Source organism: Macrotis lagotis, chromosome 5 (assembly GCF_037893015.1).
Source record: "Macrotis lagotis isolate mMagLag1 chromosome 5, bilby.v1.9.chrom.fasta, whole genome shotgun sequence".
Lineage (NCBI taxonomy): Eukaryota > Metazoa > Chordata > Mammalia > Peramelemorphia > Peramelidae > Macrotis > Macrotis lagotis.
In genome coordinates, this window is record NC_133662.1 from 68,088,529 (window position 1) to 68,105,158 (window position 16,630).

The 16,630-nt window shown below is 35.2% G+C and overlaps 1 pseudogene; it reads left to right on the top strand.

Annotated features, from left to right (window-relative positions):
* The first annotated feature begins 1,403 nt into the window (after positions 1–1,403).
* On the top strand, positions 1,404–2,335 carry LOC141489741 (olfactory receptor 14A2-like; annotated as a pseudogene).
* Positions 2,336–16,630: the final 14,295 nt, after the last annotated feature.

The window sequence follows — 16,630 nt, forward strand, 5'->3', positions numbered from 1 at the left end:
AGTAACATTAAGACAGAGGTGGATGATTTCCAAGGAAAGTACAGAGGAGTATGAGGAAAGGAGGTCCCAGGACAGAGAAAAAACATGATTAAGGAGAACTAGGCTTGAAAATAATAAGACAATTACCAAAAATTCAATTGCAACAATAACTCTTATAGTCAATGCTTAGGATTTTAAAAGGTCTGCGTGTTGAATAAATAGACCAGCCTTGCTTTGCAAACTGACCTTTCCATTTCTGATTATATATATATATATATATATATATATATATATATATATATATACATATATATATATATTGCCTTAAGAAACCTAAACATTCCTATCTTAACAATCATATTACTGTTTAAAACTAGTGTATCCTTTTACATATATACATACACTTATACATATATAATGTACTTATTTATAATGTTATTTATATGTATACACACGTGTATATACATATATATAAAATATGTCTATACGTCCCCTCTGTCTGACAGAAGTTAATTACAATATGTCAATGAACTTTGTTATGCCTTTATGAAATTATTTCACTGTAATTTTTATTTGCAATTATTCTTGCCTCCTTAAGAGTCTAAAATAATGCAATTGGGCATTGTTGATCTATATGGAATTATGCAGATCTAGAACAGAGTTTTATATAGAGCACAAAATTGATAAAACTTTGTTGAAAAGTATTAACAAAACATACTTATCAGTAATTTCTTTTTCTTGTGCATAAAGTACAGGTTTCTTTCTCAATATTCTATCTTTATTACTAGCATGCTTGAAAATGTAAAGATCATCATTTGTTCTTGAAGGGAAAGCTCAGTTTTGACTCAGTACAGGAACGTGGAATAGCTTTCAAGTCAGCCTTGGACTCAGAAGCAAACAGGGTCTTCATTGAGATTTGGTATCTTTTGTTCAAAATGTGATAATTGACCCATTTAACAAATATGGTTCTTGTGATTAAAGTCCTTTCTAACTCTTAAAATTCATATACTTTAGATAATATATCTTATTTTTAATAAGTTACTTTTTCCAGCCATGGGTACTGTTCCTAGTAACAGAGATGCTTTAGTGATCTTAAAATCATCTAGTACAAGGATTCTAAGCCTTTCTTGTGACATTGGTTGATTCAGGTATAGCCTACCACTGATTTCTATGAAAAGTATATTGATTTCAAAAGAAATAATGCTTTGGAAATACAGTCATAAAGTTTTCTTTAAAAATAATGTCTAGTAAACTACTATGTAGTTTCATGTCCTCACTTAGCAAATGACAAAGTCAAAGCACGGGAATTTCCACAAGATCTCTGCATAGACCTGACTCAAAGTATTTGATACTAAGCACACTGAATGTTCTCATCAAATATCTGCTCCTTTTTTTGTGCAGACAATCAAGAGAATTTCTAGAGCATGGCCAATCTCACCATGGTGACAGGATTCCTCTTGATGAGTTTTTCCAACAACTGGGAGCTGCAGGTCTTCAATGCCAAGATTTTCTTAGTGACCTATCTGGTGGCTCTGACAGGGAACCTGCTCATTTTCACCCTCCTCTCCCTTGATGAGCATCTCCAATCCCCCATGTACTTCTTCCTGAAGAACCTGTCCTTTTTAGAACTTTGCTTTATTTCTACAACACTTCCTAAATCTATTGCAAACTCCCCAAGTCATAGTCGTTCCATTTCTTTTTTGGGGTGTGCATTACAGTTCTTTTTAGTACTTTTCTTTGGAATAACTGAACTTTTTTCCTCACAATGATGTCCTATGACCGCTTTGTGGCCATCTGCCAACCCCTGCACTATGAAATCATCATGATCAGAGGAACTTGTGTCAAGCTGGCAACTGCTTCTTGGCTCAGTGGAGGTTTATTTGGGGCTCTATACTCAACTAGTACATTCACTTTGCCTTTATGTAGTTCCAAGGAGATACATCAGTTCTTCTGTGACATTCCTTCATTAATTAGTCTCTCTTGCTCTGATATACACATTGGAATAGATGTAACTTTGGCTATTGGGGTTGCTGTCGGGTTTCTCTGCTTTATTTTCATAGCTGTATCTTATGGTTCTATATTCTCAACTGTTCTGAAGATTCCAACCACAGAGGGTCGGTCAAAAGCCTTCTCCACATGCCTGCCCCACCTCATGGTTCTCACAATTTTTCTCACAACTACAGCAGCAATTTACCTAAAGCCACCTCAAAAACAATCTAATTCAATTCTGGATTTATTGCTGTCTATATACTATACGGTAGTGTCCCCAACACTGAACCCTGTCATCTATAGCTTGAGGAACAAAGACATCAAGAACTCTCTGAAGAAACTCATAGCTTGGAAACATCTCACATAGAGATTAACACTAAAATCTTTTCCAAGATAATAAGGCTGATTTACTTGAAAAGAAAGAAAAAGAAATCAGTTGTGGCCTTTTTGTCCTTAGTGACTTGAACTTTTTCCTAGTTAGTCCATGTCAAATTCATTAGTTAAGAAACACTATTTATTATAGATTGTTAATAAATGATTTTCAAAAGAGATATATTCTGAGTGAATGAGTTATTTTGACTATTATAAATACCCAAATTAACTATATAGTACTTATGAGGAAAGAGCCTATCAGCATTCAGAGAAAGAACTGATAAATATATGTATAGAATAATTTTACAAACATATAAATATTTGTTTCTAATTGTGGCCACCTTCAGAGCAGGGGAGGAGTGGGGGAAGAAAAAAAGAAAAAAAAAAGAAATATACTTGATGGTAACTATACTGTAAATTTCAAAGGAATAGCAAGTTGTATAATTTTAAACTAAGGGGTCTCCTCTTCAAAACTTTTGACTCAAAAGTAAAGTTCTTATCAACATACTGATAAACCACAAATAAAAAAGTGAAAATACCATTGCTAATAGAAGACTTTCACAACAATATTGAAAATTGAACTTTTAATATCAAAATGTAAAACTATTTTAAATGAGTATATCAATATATATTATAAATATAAATACAAATGAATGATAGAAGGGGAAGAAAGAAGTAAGGAAAAAGGAAAAGCAGAAAGAAAAGGAAGGATAGTGGATAGAAGGCGGAAACATATTGAGGGAGGTGATATTCAGAAACAAAATATTGGGGAAGAGGAATATGGTGAAAGGAGAGGAAAATACAAATAGAGGGGAGATAGGAGAGGACAACATAAAGTAATTATAACTGTGAATGTGAATGGGATAAACTCTCCCATAATGTGGAAGGAGAGGTAGAACCAAAATGGCAGATTGAAGACATGAAATCCCAGAAGCTTTCCCCCAGACCACTCCAAATGCCTTTAAATTATGATTACCAAATTCTAGAGTGTTGTCACCCACAAAAAGACTTAGTGAAACAATTTTCCAACACAAGACAACCTGGAAGATCCATGGGATGGTTCTGTTCCACCAGTGTTAGAAAGGGCTGACTGCCAGAGCAAACTGGTTTCAGCCATCCAAAAACAGCCAAGGGGTGCTGGGTCCCTTGGGGAACCTGAATCATTGGCATCAGAGATGGTTTCCAGGTCTCTCAGTCCAGAGATTAACAAGGACAACTTGGAAGATCAGCAGGAAAATTCTGGCACATCAGAGTAAATGAGGAGCCCAGGTCTTTGAAGGTTTCAGCACAACCCTAGCCCTGGGAACAAGAAGTAGGCCTGTAGAGTCACCCAGAAGCTGCTTTCAGGGACCCAGTCCCCTGATGATAAGGGGGTTGTGAGAGACTTCAATACTTAGAGAAGGGCTATTGTTTTGCCAATATTCAGATTCAGGTTGCAGTCTGGGACTCCATACTACCTTATTAGAGCAAGGTCCTCCTCACAGTTCCAGAGCAGAGGTGAGTGCTTATGGCCATGCACAGACTAGAGCACAAGCCAAGAGAACACTCTGCAAAAATACTCAAAATCTTGGGAAAGTGTGTCCTCCACACTGGAAGGAGAATCCGACCTTAACAAAGAATTAAAATCAAGTCATAGCATGGAGAAATGAGCAAACAGTAGAAAAAAAAAAAGAACTTGACCTTAAACAATTTCTTTGCATGGAGATTCAAAAGATACATTCAAAAGTTGACAAAGTCAAAGTTCTGTATGCAAAACATGAAAGAAAATTAGAAATTGCTCTCAAACTATGGAAGAATTCGAAAAAAGATTTTGAAAATCAAGTAAAGGAGCTAGAAGTAAAATGAGAAAGAGAAATGACAGTAATGCAGGAAAATCATGAAAACCAAGTCAGCAGTTTGGTGAAGGAGATAAAAAAAATCTGAAGAAAATAACATATTAAAAATTAGTTTAGTTCAAGTGGATAAAGCAGTTCAAAAGGTCAGTGAGGAGAAGAATGACTTAAAAAGCAGAATTTGTCAGTGGGAAAGGAGATAAAAAGCTCTCTGAAGAAAATAATACTGCCAAATATAGAATGGAGCTAAAGGAAGCTGATGACTTTAGGAGATATCAAAAAACAATAAGGCAAAATCAAAACAATAAAAAAACTAGAAGAAAATGTGAACTATCTCATTGGAAAAACATCTTACCTCGAAAACAAACTCAGGAGAAATAATTGATAATAATTGGACTAATAAAGTAAAAACTGGGAAAAGTGCCTAGACTTCATTATTCAATAAATTCTCCAGGAAAATTGCCTTGAAATCCTAGAAGCAGAAGGCAAAATAGAAATTGAGGGAATTCACAGATCATCACTTGAAAAAGATCCCAAAATGAAATCTCCCAGGAGTATTCTGGAAGACAGAAGAGTTTGGATTATAACTGAGAATCAACTACCCAGAAAAACTGAACATTCTCTTTCAGGGGGAAAAGATAAATGTTCAATAAAATTGGGAACTTTCAAACTTTCTACAGCTGAATAGAAAGTTTGATCTTCAAGTACAGGTCTCAAAGAAGTTGGATAGGAAGAACAAATGGTGAGGGATTTAATGATGTTGAACTGCTTGTGTTCCTGCATAGAAAGATGGTACTGATAACTCATACAAACCTTATTTGTTAGAGCATTAGAAGGAGCATGTATAGACAAGAAACAGAAGGGCATTGAATGTGAAGGTATAACATATTATAAAGATGGAGTTAATTGGTTAGAAATAAATGTACTGGGAGAAATGGAAAGGAAAGTTTGAATGTGCTAAGATATTTCATGAAAAGAGACAAGAAAAAACTTTTGCATTGGAGTGGAAGGGGAAAAGAAGAATGGGAATAAGTGAGCCTTCATTCTCATAAGAGAGACGATAAGAGAGAAAAATGGCATACACACTCAAATGGATATATAAATGTATCTTACACTAGAAGAAAAATGGAGAGGTAAAGGATTGGAGAAAGGGGGACAGGAATAAGGAGTTGGGTCTAGGTGATAGAAAAGGGGTAAGATCATGGGAGAGGGTAATCAGATACAACACACTTTTGAGGCAGAATAGGGTGAAAGGAGAGAGAACAGAATACATAGTTGAGGGGAGGACTAGGGTGAAGGGAAAGACAGCTGATAATAGCAGCTATGAGGAAAAAACATCGAAGCAATTTCCTTGATGCAATCATGATAAAGAAAGTGATCCATCCCAAAGACAACTAATGGTATCTGAATATAGACTGGAGTACATTTTTTTCCCTTGAAGTTTCTCTATCTGTGTGTGTGTGTGTGTGTGTGTGTGTGTGTGTGTGTGTGTGTGTGTGTAAAGGTATACTGACTCTTACAACAAGACTGTTGTAGTAATGTTAATACATAAATAAATAAATTGAGTATACAAAAAAAAGAAGCAGAGAGCAGTGTTAATTTTAAAAAAATGAATCCTACATTATGCTGCTTACAAGAAACACATCTGAAGCGGACAAATACATACAGAGAAAATGTAAAAGTCACAACAACCCTACATTCCTGGGAAAAAATCCTACGTGGTCATAATTTATTACCCTAGTGTTAACTTGTTGTAATCACATTCAACCGAGATCAATGTATACCACGGAAACAATGTAAAGACTAACAGACTGCCTTCTGGGGTGGGGGGCAGTAGTGGGAGGGAAATGAGATTAGGGGAAAAATATAAAATTCAAAATGAATTAATTAAATCAAAAAATAATATTGCATATAGTTGGAAAAAAACAATTAAAATATTTTTAAAAATGAAAATTCATCTCTAGGAGTGACTAGGTGGTGCAGTGGATAGAGCATTGGACCTGGAGTCAGGAGTACCTGAGTTCAAATCCAACCTCAGACACTTAATAATTACTTAGCTGTGCGGCCTTGGGCAAGCCACTTTACCCCATTTGCCTTGCAAAAACCTAAAAAAATGTTATGTCTATCATACTTGACAATCACACAAGCATTGCTATAAAGCCATGTAATATTCTTCTGTTTCAGCCCCCTTTACTCAGCATAGTTTCATGGAAATCTTGTCAGGTTTTTCTGAAATCGGCCTGTTTTTTTCTTACACAGCATGAATCGATGGATATCAACTTAATTTCTAATTCTTTGCACCACAAAAAGAGCTGTTATAAATATTCTTGTACATGTGAATTTCTTCCATGTTTTATGAGCTCTTTGGTATACAAACATTGTAATGATAATTCTGGAACAATGGTATGTACAGTTTTATTGCCCTTTAGGCAGAGTTCCAAATTATTCTCCAGAATGATTGGCTCAGTTTCACATCATGAACATTGCATTAGTGTTCCAGTTTTCCAACATCTACTCCAACATTTATCATTTCCCTTTTCTGTTTCAGACATGAGCTGATAGATGTGAAGTGTACTTCAGAGTTGTTTTACTTTGTCTTTCTCTTTTTTTACTTTAGCTTTCATTTCACCATCTGAAAACAGTCTGTTCTTATCCTTTGAATTTTCATTTGGGGATGAATTATATTCTTATAAATGTGTTGCAGAACTGAAATGAGGCCTTTAAAAATAGTTTCCCATTTTTCAGTTTTTCATCTAATTTTGTTTGTATTGGTTTTGTCTATAAACTTCAATGTAATATAATCAAGAGTACAATTTGTATTTCATAATGGTCACTATTTTTGGTAATAACTTTTCCTGCAATAAGTACCTGTTCTAAAATGATTTTGTTAATCATATTTTTAAAATATATCTATACTTTTATTTTTTTAGTTTATTTATTTTATATTATTACAATAATATTGTTATGAGAGTAAACATAACACCCTCCTCCCAAGAAGATGAGAAACCTCAGGAATATAGAGAGGGAAAAAATGTACTTCGGTTTGTGTTCTGATTCCAGTGGCTCTGTCTCTGGGATAAGTTGCCTTCTTTATCATAAGTCCACCAAAGAAGTTGCTTCAGTATGTTTTCCTGCAGTTGCCGTTATTAGTTGTATTTCCCTCCACTCTACCTTTCCACTCTCATTTATTATATTCTTTTTCTCCTTTCACCCTGTCCCTGTTCAAAAATGTGTCGTATCTGAGTACCCTCTCCCATGATCTTCCCTCTCTTCTTTCACCTATTTCCCCTTCCCTACACCATCCCCCTTATCCCATCCCTTTCTTCTCATTTTTCCCTAAGGTAAGATAGATTTCTATACTCTATTAAAAGTGTATGTTATTCCCTCTCTGAGTCATTTCTCATTCTCTCTTGCCTTCCCCCATTCCACTCCAATGAAAAAGCTTTTTCTTGAATCTTTGTGAAATATCTTAGCCCCTTCTTCCCCTGCTTTCTTTTCCTCCCAGTACTTTCATTTATCATCCACTGACTCCATCTTTTTACTATATTATACCATTATATTCCACTCCTACCTGTGCCCTCTCTATATATGCTCCTTTTAACAGCACTAATAAATGAGAAAGTTCATACGAGTTATGAGTATCTTTTTTCCCATGCAGGAATACAAACAGTTCAGCATCATTAAGTTCCTCATAGTTAGTCCTTCTCATCCACACCCCCCCCCCCCACCATGGTACACCTGACTCCTGTACTTGGAGACCAGACTTTCTGTTCAGCTCTGGTTGTTTCACTACGAAAGTTTGCAATTCACCTGTTTCATTGAAAATCCATCTTTCACCTGAAAAAGGATGTTCACTTTTGCTGGGTAGTTGATTCCCAGTTGTAAACCAAGATCTTTTGCCTCCTGGATTATCATATTCCAAGCCTTATGAGCCCCTTAAAGTAGATACTGCCAGATCCTGTGTAAACCTGACTATAGAGTTACAGTAGTTGAATTGCTTGTTTCTAGCAGCTTTTAGAATTTTCTCTTTGACTTGCAAGTTTGAAAATTTGCCAATAATATTTCTGGAAGTTTTTATTTTGGGATCTCTTTCAGGAGTTGATTGGTGAATTCCCTCAATTTCTATTTTACCATTTGCTTCTGGGATCTCAGGGCATTTTTTCTGTATTATTTCTTGAAAAATGGGTTCTAAGCTCTTTTCCGGGTTCTGACTTTCAGGTATCCCAATAATTTTTAAATTATCTCTCCTGGATCTGTTTTCAAGGTCAGTTGTGTTTCCAATGAGGTGTTTCACATTTTCTTCTAATTTGGGGGATTTTTTGAAATAGTTTTATTTCTTCCTCATTTCCCACAAAGTCACTAGCTTCCTTTAATTCAATTCTGAATTTGAAGGGGTAAGATATGATGTTTTTCTCCTGGTTTTTTGGTACTTGCCTCAAATAGACTGGGATTTTCTTCAGAGAGCTTTGTTATCTCCTTTTCCAGTTGGCCAATTCTTCTTTTTAAGGCATCCTTCTCCTCATTTGCCTTTTGTGTTTTTTTCCATTTGACCTAAACTGGTTTTTAACATTGAAGTACAATATTAATATTTGTGTAATCCCTGTGTAAAAGGCATCCTTGACACTTTTCTGGGTCCTGAGAAACTCCTCAGAAATATAGATTTGGCTTGACCCCTTTAGGTCTGGGAACATACTGACAGGACCCAAAAGGTTGAACCTGAGGATCCCAAGTCATATATATATATAAATTTGACTGAGACTCACAAAATACTCTTGTTACCCTGATCCTTTTTTCTGTGTCTGCAAATTCCTGATTCCTCCCAAGACCAATTCCCCTATCCCCAGATATAGCTGGCACCATAAGATATTAAATTCCATTCACCCTAAGCATGTGGGAGACACTGGAGTACCTGACTTTCTCTGTTCCGTATGTTTGCATATATTTGTAATAATAAAGGATGTTCACTTTTGCTGGGTAGTTGATTCCCAGTTGTAACAGGGAATTTCCCTGACAGAGAAATATATCTAACCACCGTCTCAGCTCTTATATACTGCTTACTCACAATACTCCTCCATAAAAAATACTATAAAAGCCTTGTTCTCTGAATACTCAGTGCTATGTGATTTGAAGCAAATGGAGCTCCACACGGTCAGGTAAACTCCATTCCCAACATTTCATAGCTTGGTCTCAGACTCACTTTCTGGGGTACAACACATTATTTTATTCAGTATTTTTTTGTATTTCTTTCACCAAGTGGCTAATGGTTTTCATGATTTATCAACATCACTTCCATTTCTCCTCCCAATTTTTCTCTACCTCCCTTAATTGCTTTTCAAATGATTTTTTGAACTCACCCATAGTCTGAGCTCATTTTCTATTTCTATTGGAGGTTTTGGTTACAGAAGCTTCTATTTTGCCATCTTCTGAATCTTCCATTGGACCAAAGTTATTTTCCATGATCAGATTCTTATTTTTCTTTTGTTCACTCATTTCCTCAGTCTATGACTGATTTACCATATTTCCAAGGCTTTGGGGTATTTTGGACCACCCCACTGGGACTTTAAGTCCTCCAAGGTTTTATGAATGGTTCTGACTGCTTTTTGCCTGCCCTTTGATATGTGAATGACCACAGGCACTCCCCTCTGTCCTGGAGCTCTAAGGAAAGTCCCTGCTCAACTTTGGTAGTACAGAAGCTCAAACTACAACCAGGATCTGAGTGTGAGCAAACAGAAGAGTCCTGCTCCAGGGAGAGCAGAGATACTTCTGCAGTCTCCCCTGAAGCCTTTACTGTCTGTGGACTGTGTTCTCTGCAAACTGGTTTCCCCAGTTACTGCTGCAAGGCCAGCATTTGCACTGCACACACTCTGATGCAGCAGAGTTCTCTCACCACTCCTTCAAGCTGTTCTCAGTGATCCCTGAACCAGGAGGTCTGGAAGCTGCTTCCTCTGCCATGGACCCAGGCACCCTCAGAGATCTAGTTATCTGGCGCCTGTGGTTGCTCTATGGCTGCAGCTTTTTCCAACCCCTGGTCACAGTGAAATAGATTTTTCCTGTGGAACTTCTAATTTGTCTTAGACTGGGAAATTGTATCACTCAGTTTTTCTGTAGTTTCTGCCCCCACTAAATTTTGGCTAGAGTCATAATTTCGTGGCTTTTGTAGTTTTTCTGGGAAGGAGTTTCTGGGAATTCCTGCCTTCATACCACCATCTTGGCTCCACCCCCATCTACATTTTTTAATGAGAGATTTCTCTAGCATTTTATTATGAAAAGAGGAAAACAAAACAATCCCCAGTCCATTTGAGGCAAGTACAAAAAAACTAGGAGAAAAGCATATCTTACTTCTAAAAGAGTTATGACTCAATTACAGATAGAAAGATAGAGATGAAGAGAGAAATAGACAGTAGATAGATAGATAGATAGATAGATAGATAGATAGAAAGATAGTCAGATAATGGGAAGATTTTTCTGATGCTAAATGGTATTTTGGACAGGTCACTGGCCAGAGGGTCAAATATTATCACAGACACTAATATTTCCTACAAGTGATATTTTTTTCTGTAAGGGATCCTGTTATTCACCTTTCAGAAAACCATACCAAATTCTGGGTCCAGATTTTCCCAGTTTTACTATGGATGGTTGACAGTAAGGAGAAAGTAATAGGTTTCCTATTCCCTATCCCTGAGACTCAGATGAATATTTTTTACTGTACTATTCTGGGATATATTTAGCTCACTCAGAATCTCCTTCAAAAGAGAAAATAAAGCATATGCCTAATAAACCTTTCTTTAATAGGCCTAGAACAAAGGGATACACCCATAGGCATTAAATGTGATCATAAGCAAATCACTTAACTTCTCTGCACCTCAGTTCAATCATTTGCAAAATAGAAACCATATCAATCATGACAACTTGAGGCATAGATATATATTATTTCATCTGATCCTCACAGTAGCACTAATTTATATATATATATATATATATATATACAAATATATATTTATAACATTTTTGCAAACCATTCAGAACTATATAAATATTATCTATTACTTAGTTTTGTTATTATTTAATGAAAACTTGATTTCATTACCTTTTGCAATTAAATTGTACAATCAAAAGTCTTCAAGAGTTTTTGCTCAAAAATATTTATGAATGCATAGATAATTAACATCCTTGAGTCTTTGCACAGAGATGATCTCCCTTTTCAACTACTCTAATATTCAAAAGTCTTATCATTCGGTATTGGGAGGGAAAGAAGAATATCTTGGCTTCTGAAATCTTAAAAGTATTAAACACAAAGTTAAGAGGGAATGAAGGAATATGGGGAAAGATAATGTAATCTAGAAAAGAAAGTAAATCAACAGAAATCAACACCTAGCTAGAAACTATTACCCCACAAAAATAACTGTTCCATGAAGATTGCTTTTATAGTTAGCATCAGGCACTACATAATCAGATAAGAACATATATAGCTTTACTGTTAATCCTCCCTGCTCATTTAAAAATAAATCAAAATGGGACAGCTAGGTGGTGCAGAGGATAGAGCACTGACCCTGGAGTCAGGAGTACCTGAGTTCAAATCTGGCCTCAGACACTTAATAATTACCTAGCTGTGTGGACTTGGTCAAGCCACTTAACCCCATTTTCCTTGCAAAATCCTAAAAAAAGGAAAAAAAAAACTAAATTAAGAGAGTACTATTTTATCTATCAAAAAACTTAAGTAACATAAAAGGCATTTTAACTGTAGAGAGATTGCAAAATGTTTTCTCATTGGGAAAGTTCTTAAGTGATTTTCCTAAAGCATAGATCTGATCATGTCATTTACACACTCTACTCAATGTCCTCCAGTGACTCCTTGTTGTTTCCGATAGCAAAAAGAAAATCTTTAGGGCATTCAGAGCTCTTTATAATCCAACCCCTCCTATCCTTCCAACGATTACACTTTACTGTATCACATGTTGTCTTTGATACAGTGACATTGATTTCCCAGATCTTTCACACTGGAACAGTACACTCCACCTTTTGGTTTGGGGAACTTTCTATAGTTCTCCTCCACTCTTGTCTGGAAGCTCTGCCTCTTCCATTTTGTCTATTACCTTCTCTGGCTTTTTTAATGGGCCAAATAAAATACCTTCTTGTATTGAATTCTTCCCCAACTTTTTTGGATTCCAGTAACTTCCTTTTGTTAATTATTTCCTGTCTCATCTCCTGTGGAATTTTCTTTGTTTATATTGTATTTCTAACATATATGTATGTATGTATATATATATATATATATATATATATATATATATATATATATATATATATCTTTGTTTTTTTATTTGTTTGCATGCTGTCTTCTCCATTAAATCAAAAACCCTGTCTTATGCTACTTTTTGTATTTCCAGTGCTTAGCACAGTACCTAGATCTTAGTAGGATTATAATAAATATTCATTGACTAAGTAGGGAAGGAGAATGTTGACTGGATATTGATGAACTCTATAGTGTTGGAATCTGCTGAGAAGTTCTGAAGAGAAGTATTTTCTTCATTTCTGCTTCAAGAAAGGACACAAGGGAGAGGCTAGGTGGTGCAGTGGATAAATCACTGGCCTTGGAGTCAGGAGTACCTGGGTTCAAATCCGATCTCAGACACTTAATAATTACCTAGCTATGTGGCCTTGGGCAAGCCACTTAACACAATTTGCCTTGCAAAAACCTAAAAAAAATTAAAATAAAGTATTTTTCCAATTGTAATACTGTTGTCATTCTAAAGCAATTTTGGACTAGACTTTCCATTAATAAAAAAAAAAATGAAGCATATAGAAAAAGCTACCTGCACATTCAGTCATAGATTCATAAAATGACCCTCTTACTAATTGCAATGTACAAAATAATTAATCATTTTTGAAAGGAGAAAACAGATTGTTAGTGTTGGTTATTTTTATCCTTCATTCTCAAAGAAGACCATGACATGGGTGAAGTGATACCATGACCTCCACATGAATTGGATTTGAGAGAGAGGGTGCTCTGGTAAGTTACCAGCCTCACTTTCTCTTCCAGAGCCATCTCAGTCCAGTGGCCTGATATGAATCAGGGTAACTGGAGATGGCTCTGGATGTGAGCCAATAAAGTTAAGTGACTTGCCCAAGGTCACAGAGCTAGCAAGTGTCAAATGACTGAAAATGGATTTGAACTTAGTTGCTCCTGATTCAAGGGCCAATGCTCTATACACTGTGCTGCATTGCATTAAAGTACAATATTTTTTTCCTGCATAAGCTTAATGAGATCCATGGTTCCTTTAAAAATTCCTTTCCATTTCATACATGTGTGTGAGAAGAGAAAATATTAATAGGTAACATTTATGTACCATATACTATGGACCAGTCTCTTTGCTAAGCACTTTATAAATATTGTTTTGATCCTCAAAACAACCCTGGGAAGAAGGTATTATTATCACCATTTTATAAGTGAAGAAAGTGAAGTGAACAGATGTTATGTGACTTACCTAGGGTCACACATGTAGTAAAGGTTTAAAGTAAATTTGAACTTAGTTCATCTTAAGTCCAGAGCCAGCACTCTATTGATTGCATCACTTTAGGTATTAGCCATTCAGCTGCCTGGAGATAGATGGATATTTTCACTCATGCAAGATTAATCAGAAATCAGAAGGCACTCATTCATTGTACCATCTTCATTAAAGTATAATAGAAGAAGCCCATAACAAACAGAGGTGGTTTGGGAGTTAGTAGTCCAGTTGACAATAAACTTGCATTTCAAAATGTTTGTACCGAGTTATTGGGCTCATAGCCTTTGACTAAAGAAGAACAGAAAATCACATGACCCAGATTGGTGTCTTATCCATGACAATTGCAAGCCAATTCTACTCTTCTATGCTAATGAGGTTGTCACTATAGACTTGCTTGGGGTTACCAAATCTAGGCAGTGTGAATCAATTAAAATTATTTTTAAAAATGTTTATTATGGGGAAGCTAGGTGGCACAGTGGATAGAGCACTGGACCTGGAGTCAAGAGGACCTGAGTTCAAATCTGAAGTCAGACAGATAATGATTACCTAGCTGTGTGACCTTGGGCAAATCACTTAACCTCATTGCCTTGAAAAAAAATTGGACAGGTTCAAGTGATATCTGATTGTTTCGTGTCATGTGAAATGAGGAATGAAGGAAATATGGTATAAAAATGAGCAATTCAATGTTTGCAAAAGGATGAATGGTGAAAATTATCTTTTCATGTAATCAGGAAAATAAATAGATAAATAAAATTTTTAAATGTATTTATAGTAATACTTTTTGCAATGATAAAGAATTGGAAATTGAGATAATGTCCATCAAATCAGGAATGACAAAAAAGTTATGACATGAATATTATGGAGTACTATTACTCTGTAAGCTTAAGAAACTCACATAATTAGTGTCTGTTAAAAATAGGAATTGACTCAACATCTTCCTTATGTCAAAACCAGCTCTCCATCTGTCTCACAGCTCTGTATCAAAATTAAAATGAATGTGAAGCATTCAAATAAAATATAACATGAAAAGGAATACTTTTTCCTTAAGGGAGCTGACTACAGGTTTTACTTCCACATTTCAAATTAATCAAAAAGTCACAAAAAATTATGTCAGATACAATTTAATGCTCCTTCAACCCAAACCAGATTGTATCTCAAATATAAACAAATAATGTATACACACACACAAATCATACATACACATACTTATATATGTTTTGAGGAATAGAGATCATTTGCTGAAATATTAATGTTCTTTAGATGATACAACAAATCTTTGCCTCCTTCTCATCATGACTGGGAAGCTGTATTCAATGTCACAAAATCAGGAGAAAGAAAGAAATATCTGTCATTTTTAAGAGCAGTTAAACTAAAGGCTTCCATTTCCCTTGTGATCAAGACTTGTGATCAAGTCTCTGTTTGAACGCTTTGACAGTTCATCTTTCCACTGAACTTCTTAAAACGTTGTGGGATAGTAGAGATGTCTTTCTCCTCCACTCCTAATTCCCTTACTGGTAATGGCTGCAACAAGCACAAAAAAGCTAAGATATGTTCTAGGGTAGAGGAATGGGTCCCTATTAACATTTGTAGTCTTGCACTATTCTTGCCAAATCACAAAATAACCATTTTCTTGAGCAAAGAATATTTCTTCCTTAAAAGATAATTTTGAGGTCAGCAAGCCAGTTAGAAGGAGAGTTACAAAACAATATTCTTGTTGTTTAACTTATTTAATTAAAAAAGTACAAGACATAAAAATGCTGGTTTCATAATGTAGACCTCAAGAGTTGTTCTTGTTTCTCAATTTTATTAAGTCAGTCAAAGCAGTTATTGGGGGGAATTTTATTTCTCAAACTGTTTAAACGAATAAAATAGAGAAAGGGAAGATGAATGAATTGGATACGTAACTAAAAAAAAAACTAGAAAAGAATAAATTTTAAAAATCCCCATAAAGTGACAAATTAGAAATTATAAGAATCAAAGGAAAAATTAATAAAAATGAAAGTAAAAAAACTATTAAACAAATTAAGATAAGGTTTTATGAAAGAAACAACCAAAATAGATAATCGTTTAGTTAGTCTGATTAAAAAAAAGAAGGAAGAAAACCAAATTACCAGTATCAAAAATAAAAAAGGGTAAATTCATCAGCAATGACAAAGAATTATAAGTTATAATTCACAGCTATTTGACACATCTGGCTATCTAAGTGAAATGGTTGGGTATTTATAAAAATATAAATTGTCCAGATTAGGGGCAGCTAGGTGGTGGGGGCAGCTAGGTGGTGCAGTGCATAGAGCATGGGCCCTGGAGTCAGGAGTACCTGAGTTCAAATTCTGCCTGAGATACTTAATAATTAACTAGCTGTGTGGATCTTGGGCAAGTCACTTAACCCTATTTGCCTTGAAAAAAAACTAAAAAAATTGTCCAGATTAACAGAAGAGAGATGATATGTTTAAAAAATCCCATTTTAGGGAAGGTAGGTGGCACAGTGGATAAAAACACCAGCCCTGGAGTCAGGAGGACCTGAGGTCAAATCCAGCTTTGGATACATACTTAATACTTCTTAGCTGTGTGACCTTGGGTAAGTTACTTGACTGCTCTGCCTTGCAAAAACCAAAAAAAAATTCAGAAAAAAAGTTGAACAAGACATCAATGTGTTTCCTAAGAAATAACTCTCTAGTCAGATGGATTTGCAAGTGAATTCCACCAAACATTTAAAGAACAATAAATCCAATTCCATATAAATTATATGGGGAAAAAATAGGCAAAGATGGGGTTCTGCCAAATTGTTTTTATAACACAAATATTGTGCTAATACCTAACCAAGAAGAGACAAAGCAGAGAGAAAATTATAGACCAAATTATCTAATTAATATTGATGCAAGAATTTTAAATAAAATAACAGAAAAGAACTTATAACAATTTATCATTAAGATTATACACAATGATAAGGGA